Source organism: Nerophis ophidion, linkage group LG09, assembly GCF_033978795.1.
Source record: "Nerophis ophidion isolate RoL-2023_Sa linkage group LG09, RoL_Noph_v1.0, whole genome shotgun sequence".
Classification (NCBI taxonomy): domain Eukaryota; kingdom Metazoa; phylum Chordata; class Actinopteri; order Syngnathiformes; family Syngnathidae; genus Nerophis; species Nerophis ophidion.
The window spans coordinates 56311404-56325652 of NC_084619.1; the positions used below are offsets into that span (position 1 = coordinate 56311404).

The 14249-nt window shown below is 34.5% G+C and overlaps 1 protein-coding gene and 1 long non-coding RNA gene across 3 annotated transcripts in view; one reads left to right on the top strand and one right to left on the bottom strand.

Annotated features, from left to right (window-relative positions):
- The window catches only part of LOC133559489 (homeobox protein Meis1), a 232265-nt gene extending 219601 nt beyond the window's left edge, over nucleotides 1-12664 (top strand). For both annotated transcript variants that reach the window (XM_061911307.1, XM_061911306.1), the window contains one exon: nucleotides 11998-12664. The gene's annotated coding sequence lies outside the window, so the exon portion shown is untranslated. The remainder of the gene's footprint in view (nucleotides 1-11997) is intronic.
- Nucleotides 7105-14249, bottom strand: part of LOC133559490 (uncharacterized) — a 169904-nt gene continuing 162759 nt past the window's right edge. Inside the window, exon 3 of the long non-coding RNA XR_009808184.1 lies at nucleotides 7105-7255. This is a non-coding gene — a long non-coding RNA (uncharacterized LOC133559490). The remainder of the gene's footprint in view (nucleotides 7256-14249) is intronic.

Genomic DNA, 14249 nt, shown 5'->3' on the forward strand with positions numbered 1-14249 from the left:
GGCGTCGTAACTTGGAGTGACTTGTGATTTCTCACACGCGCTATGAAACACCAGCTGTAATTTTGCCGTGTTTGGTGGAATCATTACCAAATTTGGTCCGCGTCTTGAGGGGGAAACATGAGCACATGCACGTCAAATTTGCGCAGGATAAGATGGGAAACATGGCCACCATCAAGAAAGTAACTGATTCATTCATTGATGGTATATATATATATATATATATATATATATATATATATATATATATATATATATATACATACATATATATATATGCATACATACATACATATATATATATGCATACATACATATATATGCATACATATATTTGTACATATATATGTACATGTATACGTACATGTATACATGCACACATATGTACATATATGAATATACATATATTGGTACACATGGATATGTTTACATGTATATGTACATATATGTATGTACATCTATATGTATACATGTACATATGTATATGTATATATGTACATGTGTACATATACAAGTGTATACAAATGTGTATATATATGTGTATATACACACACATTAATATATATACATAAATATACATATATATGTTTATATACATATGTATGTACATATGCATATATACACATATGTATGTACATATAAATACATATATGTATATGTGTACATATGTAGATGTATATATACATATACGTATGTATATACATATATGTGTATATACACACATAGACATATGTATATATGTAATATGTGTATGTATGTATGTGTGTATATATATATATATATATATATATATATATATATATATATATATATATACATACACATGTATATATATACACACACACATATATACATATATATACATATGTACATATACATATGTGTATATGTGTATATATATAGACATATGTATAAACATACATATATGTATATATACATATATACACATATGTATATGTACATATGTACACATATATATACAGTGGGGCAAAAAAGTAATTAGTCAGACACCGATTGTGCAAGTTCTCCCAATTAAAATGATAACAGAGGTCTGTAATTTTCATCATAGGTACACTTCAACTGTGAGAGACAGAATGTGAAAAAAAATCCAGGAATTCACATTGTAAGAATTTTAAAGGATTTATTTGTAAATTATGGGGGAAAATAAGTATTTGGTCAACCAGTCAAAGCTTTCACTGATGGAAGGAGGTTTTGGCTCAAAATCTCACGATACATGGCCCCATTCATTCTTTTCTTAACACGGATCAATCGTCCTGTCCCCTTAGCAGAAAAACCGCCCCAAAGCATGATGTTTCCACCGCCATGTTTTACAGTAGGTATGGTGGTCTTGGGATGCAACTCAGTATTGTTCTTCCTCCAAACACGACGAGTTTAGTTTATACCAAAAGTTATATTTTGGTTATATCTGACCACATGACATTCTTCCAATCCTCTGCTGTATCATCCATGTATCCATTTTGGTAGAAACTCAACTCGTCGTGTTTGGAGGAAGAAGAATACTGAGTTGCATCCCAAGAACACCACACCTACTGTGAAGCATGGGGGTGGAAACATCATGCTTTGGGGCTGTTTGTCTGCTAAGGGGACAGGACAATTGATCCGTGTTAAAGAAAAAATGAATGGGGCCATGTATCGTGAGATTTTGAGCCAAAACCTCCTTACTTCAGTGAGAGCTTTGAATGGTTGACCAAATACTTATTTTCCACCGTGATAATAAATTATTTAAAATTCCTACAATGTGAATTCCTGGATTATTTAATATTTAAAACAAATTTACATTATTGCAATCAGTTCATAAAAAATTGTCCTTTACAATTATAAAAGCTTTTTTTTTTTAGATCTACTACTCTGCTAGCATGTCAGCAGACTGGGGTAGATTCTGCTGAATGAATACAGAATCGTTTTGAATCGGAAAAATATTGTTTTTGAATCGAATATCGCGTTGAATCGAAAAAAATCGATATATAATCGAATAGCGACCCCAAGAATCGATATTGAATCGAATCGTGGGATATATATATATATATAATATATATATATATATATATATATATTGTATATTACATACTGTATATACATGTTTATGTACATATACATATATATGTGTATATATAAATATATGTGTATATATTTGTGTGTGTTTCTATATATATGTATATATGTATGTATATATTTATATATATATATGTGTATATATATATATATGTATATATACATATATGTATATATGTATGTATATATTTACATATATGTGTATATATATGTATATATACATATATGTATACATGTATATACATATATATGTAAATGTACATGTGTATATACTGTATATAAATGTGTATATACATGTATATAGACGTGTTTGTGTGTATATATATGTGTACCTATATATTTATGTATATATATATATATATAAATATATATATATTTATGTATATATAAATAAATATATATATATATATATATAGATATATATATATAAATATATATATATCTATATATATATATATATATATATATGTATACCTCATGTGAGTTTAGTTGACATGGTTGTATTTGGAATATTTGGCATGCTTTCCCAGTTAGTTCTTCTCCTTGAGTGAACGCCGCCTGTAAAGACCCCCGACCTCGGCTGGAGACTCTTTGTCCCACAATTCATTGCTCCAATCATTAAGCGCAAATTTGTTAAGCCTCCGCTTAGGGGTCAGAAGGCCCCTCCCCCCTCCTCCTGGGTTCCCATCATGGCCACTATGCTGCCCCACCACCCCACCCCTACACACCCCACACACCATTACCTTCCCTTCCTGCTGGATGAACTTTTACTAATAACGGACGTCGTCCCTTTGGGGACATTGCGGCCTCTCAGATAGTGAACGTTGACGTGTCCCCCCAGGACCTAGAGAGAGCTTCCATTATCGATTGTCTTATTAGCGCTAAACCTTGTTAGCAACGTGCACTTCTTTATCGGACTCTTGTCGAAAACATGCTCTCATTACACTTCAGGCAAAACCAAAGTAAGAATTTCATGTTTTATTGCCGCCTCAGCAATAAATTAGACTTTCAATGCAGACTGGGGATGCGCCGATCGATCGCTGCCGGCTGGGTTTTTGCAAAAATGTATGTGATTAATGCCTTTAAGTATCTTTCACAAACAGCGATCCCCTCTGGCTACTAATGTGTTTATTTTGAGTCCCCACTAGCTCGTCGCTATTTGAGTATTCTTTACACAGTGTGGAAGTTAATACAGTGGGACGAGAATTCATTTACCTGACACATGTAACGTGACACATTGAGGGGGTGCACTACCCATTTAGGCCACCATATAGCATTAGAGCGTTGAATATTTTAAAATGTGTTTTGTGGCAAGTCCAACTCTAACCTCAGTGCAAAATAATTAAGCCCGCCCCCTTCCTCTGACTCGAGATCCGATATGAATTCCTTCCCTCCAGTAATAATTCCCTCCATTTAAGTAGGTAAACTGCTTTTTTTGGAATCTTACGTATCATTATCAAGTATTAGGACGGTGCTAAACATGTTACACAGAGAACAAGCATACTAGCTACCTTGAAACAACAGAAAAAATAAGTGTAGATGAAAGCACAATGCAGCAGAAGGTAAGCAGGCAGTTAATAAATAGATTAATAAGCGTTAGAAAGACGATAATGTAATAGCTGGTGACTGTTGTTGTGACAGCAGTGTCGCAGTCAGAAGTGCCACACGTAGAGAGAGTGGATCAGTTATTAACTGGTGATGTTGACATCAACGGTAATATCAAAATATGGGCAATACTAGTGATTCAGTTGATATTTTTATTTGTTTACATTATTTAAGAGTGGAGTAGATAGTGGGGCTGTTAAAAAAATAGATGTTCGATTGAATCGCAATTCTTAACAGACAAAAAAAATTATAAAAATCAATTCAAATATATGTATGTATGTATATATATATACATATATATATATATATGTACACACACATATGTATATATATATATATATATATATATATACACATATATATATATATACATATATGCATATGTATGTATATCAATCAATCAATCAATGTTTACTTATATAGCCCTAAATCACTAGTGTCTCAAAGGGCTGCACAAAGTGAAGTGAATTATATTTATATAGCGCTTTTCTCTAGTGACTCAAAGCGCTTTACATAGTGAAACCCAATATCTAAGTTACATTTAAACCAGGGTGGGTGGCACTGGGAGCAGGTGGGTAAAGTGTCTTGCCCAAGGACACAACGGCAGTGACTAGGATGGCGGAAGCGGGAATCGAACCTGCAACCCTCAAGTTGCTGGCACGGCCACTCTACCAACCGAGCTATACCGCCCCACAAAACCACCACGACATCCTCGGTAGGCCCACATAAGGGCAAGGAAAACTCACACCCAGTGGGACATCGGTGAAAATAATGAACCAGTGGGACGTCGGTGACAATGATGACTATGAGAACCTTAGAGAGGAGGAAAGCAATGGATGTCGAGCGGGTCTAACATGATACTGTGAAAGTTCAATCCACAATGGATCCAACACAGCAGCGAGAGTCCCGTTCACAGCGGAGCCAGCAGGAAACCATCCCAAGCGGAGGCGGATCAGCAGCGCAGAGATGTCCCCAGCCGATACATAGGCAAGCAGTACATGGCCACCGGATCGGACCGGACCCCCTCCACAGGGGAGAGTGGGACATAGAAGAAAAAGAAAAGAAACAGCAGATCAACTGGTCTAAAAAGGGAGTCTATTTAAAGGCTAGAGTATACAAATGAGTTTTAAGGTGAGACTTAAATGCTTCTACTGAGGTGGCATCTCGAACTGTTACCGGGAGGGCATTCCAGAATACTGGAGCCCGAACGGAAAACGCTCTATAGCCCGCAGACTTTTTTTGGGCTTTGGGAATCACTAACAAGCCGGAGTCCTTTGAACGCAGATTTCTTGCCGGGACATATGGTACAATACAATCGGCAAGATAGGATGGAGCTAGACCGTGTAGTATTTTATACGTAAGTAGTAAAACCTTAAAGTCACATCTTAAGTGCACAGGAAGCCAGTGCAGGTGAGCCAGTACAGGCGTAATGTGATCAAACTTTCTTGTTCTTGTCAAAAGTTTAGCAGCCGCATTTTGTACCAACTGTAATCTTTTAATGCTAGACATGGGGAGACCCGAAAATAATACGTTACAGTAGTCGAGGCGAGACGTAACAAACGCATGGATAATGATCTCAGCGTCTTTAGTGGACAGAATGGAGCGAATTTTAGCGATATTACGGAGATGAAAGAAGGCCGTTTTAGTAACGCTTTTAATGTGTGCCTCAAAGGAGAGAGTTGGGTCGAAGATAATACCCAGATTCTTTACCGTGTCGCCTTGTTTAATTGTTTGGTTGTCAAATGTTAGAGTTGTATTATTAAATAGAGTTCGGTGTCTAGCAGGACCGATAATCAGCATTTCCGTTTTTTTGGCGTTGAGTTGCAAAAAGTTAGCGGACATCCATTGTTTAATTTCATTAAGACACGCCTCCAGCTGACTACAATCCGGCGTGTTGGTCAGCTTTAGGGGCATGTAGAGTTGGGTGTCATCAGCATAACAGTGAAAGCTAACACCGTATTTGCGTATGATGTCACCTAGCGGCAGCATGTAGATGCTGAAGAGTGCAGGGCCAAGGACCGAACCCTGGGGAACTCCACACGTTACCTTAACGTAGTCCGAGGTCACATTGTTATGGGAGACACACTGCATCCTATCAGTAAGATAAGAGTTAAACCAAGACAGGGCTAAGTCTGACATACCAATTCGTGTTTTGATACGTTCTGATAAAATATTATGATCGACGGTATCGAAAGCAGCGCTAAGATCGAGGAGCAGCAACATAGATGACGCATCAGAATCCATCGTTAGCAATAGATCATTAGTCATTTTTGCGAGGGCTGTCTCCGTGGAGTGATTTGCTCTGAAACCGGATTGAAAGGTTTCACATAGATTGTTAGACGCTAAGTGTTCATTTAACTGCTCCGCAACAATTTTTTCAAGGATTTTTGAAATAAAGGGAAGGTGAGACACCGGTCGGTAGTTTACCATGAGGTCAGGATCGAGGTTAGGTCTTTTAAGAAGAGGATGAATAACCGCTTTTTATATATATGTACATATATATGTATATATATATATGCATATGTATGCATATGTATGTATATATATGCATATGTGTGTATATGTGCATATGTATATATATATGCATATATGTACATATATATGTATACATACATATATATACACACACCCAATATACACACACACATATATATATATATATATATATATATATATACATATATATATACACACACACACGTACGTATGTGTACATATTTACACACGTGTATATATACATGCATACGTATATATGAGTGTATATACGTATCTGTTTGTGTATACACGTATATGTATAAAATGTACGTATGTATATACACATGTATAAAGATATACTGTATACGTATATACATGTGTATATATACACATGTATATACATATAAATACATATATACACACACTTCCATATACATGTGTGTATATATATATATATATATACAGTATATACACGTGTGTGTATACATACACACATCTATACCTGTATATATGTATATGTATGTGTACATACTGTATGTATACACATGTGTATACATATATACACACATATGTATATACTGTACTACTACTGTTATTATAGAACTACTACTTTTACTATACCACTATTACTGTTATTGTACTACTACTACTACTACTACTATTGTTACCATACTACTACAATTAATATAATATTACTGTTACTATTCTACTACTGTTACTACTTACTGTCATATACCAGTACTGTTCCTATTACTATTGCACTCTACTGTTACTGTACTATTACTATTTACTACTACTTCCTGAATGTGCTAAAAGATTCAGACAGGTTGAATATCTGAGGACTTGTCCAATAATAATAAAAAATAATACAATTATTATTATTAACACTAAAAGATGTGTAGTGAAGTGAACCAAAGTGTTTAGTACAAACATAAACAAGATCTATTTACCGGTTGCAGTTAGAGTAAGTCATTCAACTAAAGTTATTCTCTAACTTATAATTATTATTATTATTGTTGTTGATAATATGAAACTTTGTGCACCTGTTTATTGTTCCTGTTGTCGTCCTCCGTGACGTCTTGTTTACGGCGTGGCCATCACACACCTGAGGAGCCAAGAAGATGTCGGCCATGAGACATGTTGGCAGTGGAAGACATGATGTGAGGACATGAGTGTTTGATAGCAGGACTGAGGGTGCAGGATCAGAAACGCTCCTCAGCGCCCCCACCTGGCAGCACTTCTGACCCAGATTAACACACACACACACACACATTTGACTCATGTTTGCATCATTGTCTGCTCTTTAGGCATGGAACACGAATATATTCCTTCCTGTTATATAGAGGATCTTTGACTTACAGGTTTGTAGTCAAATCTTAACAGCTTTGTTTATATAGAATATCTTTGACTTGTGTTTTTGCTATAGGTCTGTAAAAGATTGATGAGTATTTTTACAAACAAGGGCCTAAAAAGCTGAGCTCTCTTGTTCTCTTGTCATATAGAGGATCTTTGATCAGAATTTTGTGGTTAAAACCAAACAAAAGTATGATTCTTTTGTATAGAAGATCTTTGACTCCAGCAGTTTTGCAATAAATCTTTAAAATATTGATCAGTGTTTTATAGAGGATCTTTGATTACCATTTTTGCAATAGGTCTTAAAAATATTGGCTTTTTTGTGGTTAAAGCTAATAGGAAAATATATATATACACATATATATTTGCAAATGGTGGATCTTTAACTGGCGTTTTTGAGGTTGAATCCTAACCAGAAAAGGCTTCTGTCTTATATAGGATCTTTGACCAGCATTTTTGTGGTTAAAGCTAACAGGAAAATGTTGTTTATTTCAAATGGCGGATCTTTAACTGCCGTTTTTGTGGTTAAATCCTAACAGGAGACGCTTGTCATGCACGGGATCTTTGAATACAGTTTTTGTGGTACAATCCTAACAGGAGAACACTTTTCTTTGACAAACAATTGTGTGGTTAAATGCTAACAGGAGAACACTTTTATCATTTAGAGGGTCTTTGACTAGTGTTTTTGCGGTTAAATCCTAATCGGAAAGGCTCCTGTCATATACACAGGACCTTTGACTAGCATTTTGTGGTTAAATGCTAACAGGAGAACCCTTCTGTTGTATAGAGGATATCTGGCTAGCGTGTTTGAGATTAAATCCTAACAGAAGAAAGCTTCTGTCATACACGGGATCTTTGACCAGCATTTTTGTGGTTAAATGCTAACAGAAAACCATGTTTTTCATATAAAAGATCTTTCAATGGCATTTTTGTGACTAAATCCTAACAGGGAAAGGCTTCTGTCATAGAGAGGATCTTTGACGAGCCTTTTGTGGCTAAATCTTAACAGGAGAAAGCTTATGTCATACAAAGGATCTATGAATAGCATGTTTGTGGTTAAACACTAACAGGAGAACGCTTCTGTCTTATAGGGGATCTTTGACTATCATTTTTGTGGTTAAATAATAACAGGGAAAGGCTTCTGTCATATGCCGGATCTTTGACTAGCATGTTTGTGGTTAAATGCTAACAGGAGAACGCTTCTGTCTTATAGAGGATCTTTGACCAGAATGTTTGTGGTTAAACGCTAGCAAGAACATTTTTTTTTTCATATAGAGGATCTTTAACTGACGTTTTTTTGGTTGAATCCTAACAGGAAAATGTTTTTGTCATACAGATGTTCTTTGACTAGCATTTTGTGGAGAATCTTTGACCAGTGTTTATGTGGTTAAATCCTAACAGGAGAACACTTCATTCATATGCAGGATCTTTGACTAGCATGTTTGTAGTTAAATTCTAACAAGAGAACGCTTCCGTCTTATAGGGGATCTTTAACCAGCATTTTTGTGGTTAAACGCTAGCAAGAAAACGTTTTTTTCATATAAAGGCTCTTCAATTGGCGTTTTTGTGGTTTAATCCTAACAGAACAATTTTGGATCTTTGACTAACATTTTGTGTTTAAATGCTAAAAGGAGACTGCTTCTGTCATATACAGGTTGTTTGTGGTTAAGGAGAAAGATTCTGTCATACACAGGATCTATGACCAGCATTTTTGTGGTTAAATAATAACAGGAGAGAACATTTGTCATATGCAGGATCTTTAACTAGCATGTTATTGGTTAAATGCTAACAGGAGAACACTTCTGTGTTATAGAGGATCTTTGACCTGCATTTTTGTGGTTAAATGCTTGCAAGAAAATGTTTTTTTTCCCCATAAAGGATCTTTGACGGGCGTTTTTGTGATTGAATCCTAACAGGAAAATGTTTTTGTCACACAGATGTTTTTTGACTAGCGTTTTTGTGGTTAAATCCAAACAGGAGAACACTTTTGTTAATGAGAGGATCTTTAACTAGCTTTTTGTGGCTAAATGCTAACAAGAAAACATTTTTTTTGACATACAAGATTTTTAACTGGAATTTATGTGATTAAATCCTAACAGGAAAAGGCTTATGTCACACACAGGATCTTTGAATAGCATGTTTATGGTTAAACACTAACAGGAGAACACTTCTGTCTTGTAGAGGATCTTTGACCAGCATTTTTGTGGTTAAACGCTAGCAAGAAAATGTTTTTTTTTTCATATAGAGGATCTTTAACTGGCATTTTTGTGGTTGAATCCTAACAGGAAAATGCTTTTGTCATATAGATGTTCTTTAAATAACGTTTTTGTGGTTAAATCCTAACTGGAGAACACTTTTGTCAATGAGAGGATCTTTGACAAGCATTTTGTGGTTAAATGCTAACAGGATAACAGTTTTGTCAATGAGAGGATCTTTGACTAGCATTTTTGTGGTTAAACGCTAGCAAGAAAATGTTTGTTTTTTTCATATAGAAGATCTTTAACTGGTGTTTTGTGGTTGAATCCTAACAGGAAAATGCTTTTGTCATATGGATGTTCTTTGGCTAGTGTTTTTTGTGGTTAAATCCTAACAGGAGAAGATTTTTGTCATTGAGAGGATCTTTGACTAGCATTTCTGTGGTGAAATCCTAACAGGAGAATGCTTCTGTCTTATAGAGGATCTTTGACCAGTATTTTTGTGGTTAAACGCAAGCAAGAAAATGTTATTTTTTTCATATAGAGGATCTTTAACTGGCATTTTGTGGTTGAATCCTAACAGGAAAATGCTTTTGTCACATAGATGTTCTTTGACTAGCATTTCTGTGGTTAAATCCTAACAGGAGAACGCTTCTGTTTTATAAAGGATCTTTGACCAGAATTTTTGTGGTTAAGCGCTAGCAAGAAAAGTTTTTTTTCATATAGAGCATCTTTAACTGGTGTTTTTGTTGTTGAATCCTAACAGGAAAATGCTTTTGACATATAGATGTTCTTTGACTTGCGTTTTTGTGGTTAAATCTTAACAGGAGAATGCTTCTTTCTTATAGAGGATCTTTGACCAGCATTTTTGTGGTTAAACACTAGCAAGAATTTTTTTTTTTTCCCCCCATATAGAGGATCTTTGACTAGCGTTTTTGTGGGTAAATCCTAACAGGAGAACAGTTTTGTCATTGAGAGGATCTTTGACTAGCATTTCTGTGGTCAAATCCTAACAGGAGAATGCTTCTTTCATCTAGAACAGGGGTCACCAACGCAGTGCCCGCGGGCACCAGGTCGCCCATAAGGACCAGATGAGTAGCCCGCTGGCCAGTTCTAAAAATAGCTCAAATAGCAGCACTTACCAGTGAGCTGCCTCTATTTTTTAAATATTATTTATTTACTAGCAAGCTGGTCTCGCTTTGCTCGACATTTTTAATTCTAAGAGAGACAAAACTCAAATAGAATTTGAAAATTCAAGAACATATTTTAAAGACTTGGTCTTCACTTGTTTAAATAAATTCATTTATTTTTTTACTTTGCTTCTTATAACTTTCAGAAAGACAATTTTAGAGAAAAAATACAACCTCAAAAATGATTTTAGGATTTTTAAACACATATACCTTTTTACCTTTTAAATTCTTTCCTCTTCTTTCCTGACAATTTAAATCAGTCTTCAAGTAAATTTATTTTTTTTATTGTAAAGAATAATAAATACATTTTTATTTAATTCTTCATTTTAGCTTCTGTTTTTTCGACGAAGAATATTTGTGAAATATTTCTTCAAACTTATGATTAAAATTCAAAAAAATTATTCTGGCAAATCTAGAAAATCTCTAGAATCAAATTTAAATCTTATTTCAAAGTGGATTTTAACCTATTCAAAACATGTCATCAAAATTCTAAAATTAATCTTAATCAGGAAAAATTACTAATGATGTTCCATAAATTATTTTTTAATTTTTTCAAAAAGATACGAATTAGCTAGTTTTTCTCTTCATTTTTTTTGATTGAATTTTTAATTTAAAGAGTCGAAATTGAAGATAAACTATGTTTCAACATGTAATTTTCATTTTTTTCTTGTTTTCTCTTTTAAACCGTTCAATTAAGTGTTTTTTTCATCATTTATTCTCTACAAAAAACCTTCCGTGAAAGGAAAAAAAATGTATGACGGAATGACAGACAGAAATACCCATTTTTTTATATATAGAGAGATTTTTTTTATTAAAGGTAAATTGAGCAAATTGGCTATTTCTGGCAATTTATTTAAGTGTGTATCAAACTGGTAGCCTTTCACATTAATCAGTACCCAAGAAGTAGCTCTTGGTTTCAAAAAGGTTGGTGACCCCTGCACTAGAGGATCTTTGCTCAGTGTTTTTATTTTCTTCAATAAGCCCTTCTAAACAGAAAATATGTGTTTTGTTTTTTTTATGTTTGCGTAGTTTTGTCTCAACTAACTACTGTTATTGTATTGTGTAGTTGAAAGGAGTTGTGTCATAATGTGCGTTGTTTGTGTGTTCAGGACTGCGGGGCACAGCAGGAGGTCACCTGTCACGCAGAGCAAGGCGTACGGATTTACGAGGGAGACGAGACTCACTGACTTCCCAACATCATCATCATCTTCCTTCTTGTGCACTTCCGAAACCTTTTACATTTAAATTCGACTGATCTTCCAAAACCAACCAGACCAACGTGACCGCCCTACCCCAAACTCCCTGCTTGTTCTGTGCCGCCCAAACCCCAACCGACCCCCGCCCTCCTCCTCACTCTCGACGCTGCCCTTCGCAAGGACCGGTCCTTTACTTCCGACTGTGACAGAGACACACCTGTGCGCCCTTGTGGCTCCGCCCACTGCAGGTGCCAACTGCAACAGAGACTTCCTGTTGACGAGCGCCGCCCTCTTTGGGACGAGGAGGAGAAGCCAATGTCTGTAAACGTGGCCGGACACTGACACACCAAAAAAAAAAAAAAAGAAGAGGTGCCCAGTTACAAAACAAGAAGAGGAAAGACGTTAAAAAATATACAAAAAAACAAAAACTTTATCAAGCCCATTTTTGGGGGAAAGGTGGAGAAAGCGAGAGCAAATATACTGTAAAGAATGATGCTGGACTCTCACAAGAACTGGGAATTTAATGTAAATGTATTGTTCTGCATATTATGTTGTTTCTAATAGAGTTTTTTAAAAAAGACTTCGTTTTGGTTTTCTTACCATTTTCATTCTATTAGATATAATGTTTTGTGCGTGGAGTGATGGATCATCCATGGCCTGCTTCTGCTTGGCTGCTAACTCTCGAAGTCCCGCCTCTGTGCACGCCGTCATTGGCCAGTCAACACGTCAATCATTAAGCTTGCTAGCAAGTATTCTGGAATGAAAGTATTGGTGTGAGAGAGAGTGAAAGTATTAATGAGTTAAGTATTTACCACAGTAATATTTTCACATGTAAGGTAATATTGAGCAAAAGTATCATTACTTCCACGCATTAATACTTTCACAAAACGTGTGAAAGTACAATTGAGTGAACGTATTATGGAGTGAAAGTATTTACGTGTGGAAGTATCAATGAGTGAAAGTATTGTGTGAAAGTATTGAAATGTAAAAGGATTATTGAGTGACAATGTGTAAAAGTATTAAGTTAAATTAATGTGTGAATGTATTAAAATGTAGAAGTATTGAGTTAAATTAACGTGTGAAAGTATCAAAGTGTAAAAGTGTTATTGAGTGACAGTAACGTGTGAAAGTATTAAAATGTGAAAGTATTAGAGTTAAATTCACGAGAAAGTATTGAGTTGAATTAAGTATAAAAGTATCGAGTTACATTAACATGTGAAAGTATTAAAATGTAAACGCATTGAGTGAAATTAATGACGTGAAAGTATTAAAATGCAAAAGGAGTAGAATTAAATTAACGCCCTTAATAAAAGTATTATTGAGATAAATTAACCTGTGAAAGAATTAAAATAAAAAAGTATTGAGTTAAAATTAACGTGTAAAAGTATTCAAATGTAAAAGTAATGAGTTAAATTAATGTGTGACAGTATTCAAATGTGAATGTATTATTGAGTGAAATTAACGTGTGAAAGTATTAATGAGTGAGCATTAGTGAAATTAACGTGTGAAAGTACTAACATGTTAACATATTAATGTAAGAACGTATTGAATGGTAAAAGTATTATTGAGTGAATGTATGAAAGTATTATTTACCGAGAATATTGAGTGATATTAACGTGGAAGTATTAACATGTAAAAGTATTATTGAGTTAATATAATTTGTGAAAGTATTAAAATGTAAAAGTACTGAGTTAAATTAACGTGTGAAAGTATTAAAATGTAAAAGTATTGGAATTAAATTAACGGGAAAGTATTAAGATGGAAAAGTATTATTGAGATAAATGAACCTGTGAAAGTATTAAAATAAAAAAGTATGGAGTTAAAATTAACGTGTGAAAGTATTAAAATGTAAAAGTAATGAGTTAAATTAATGTGTGAAAGTATTAAAATGTGAAAGTATTATTGAGTGAAATTAACGTGTGAAAGAATTAATGAGCGAACATTGGTGAAATTAACGTGTGAAAATATTAACACGTTAACATTAATGTAAGAACGTATTGAATGGTGAAAGTATTATTGAGTGAATGTATGAAAGTATTATTTACCGGGAATATTGAGTGATATTACCGTGGAAGTATTACCATGTAAAAGTATTATTGAGTAAAATTAACTTGTGAAAGTATTAAAATGTAAAAGTATAGAGTTAAATTAACGTGTGAAAGTAT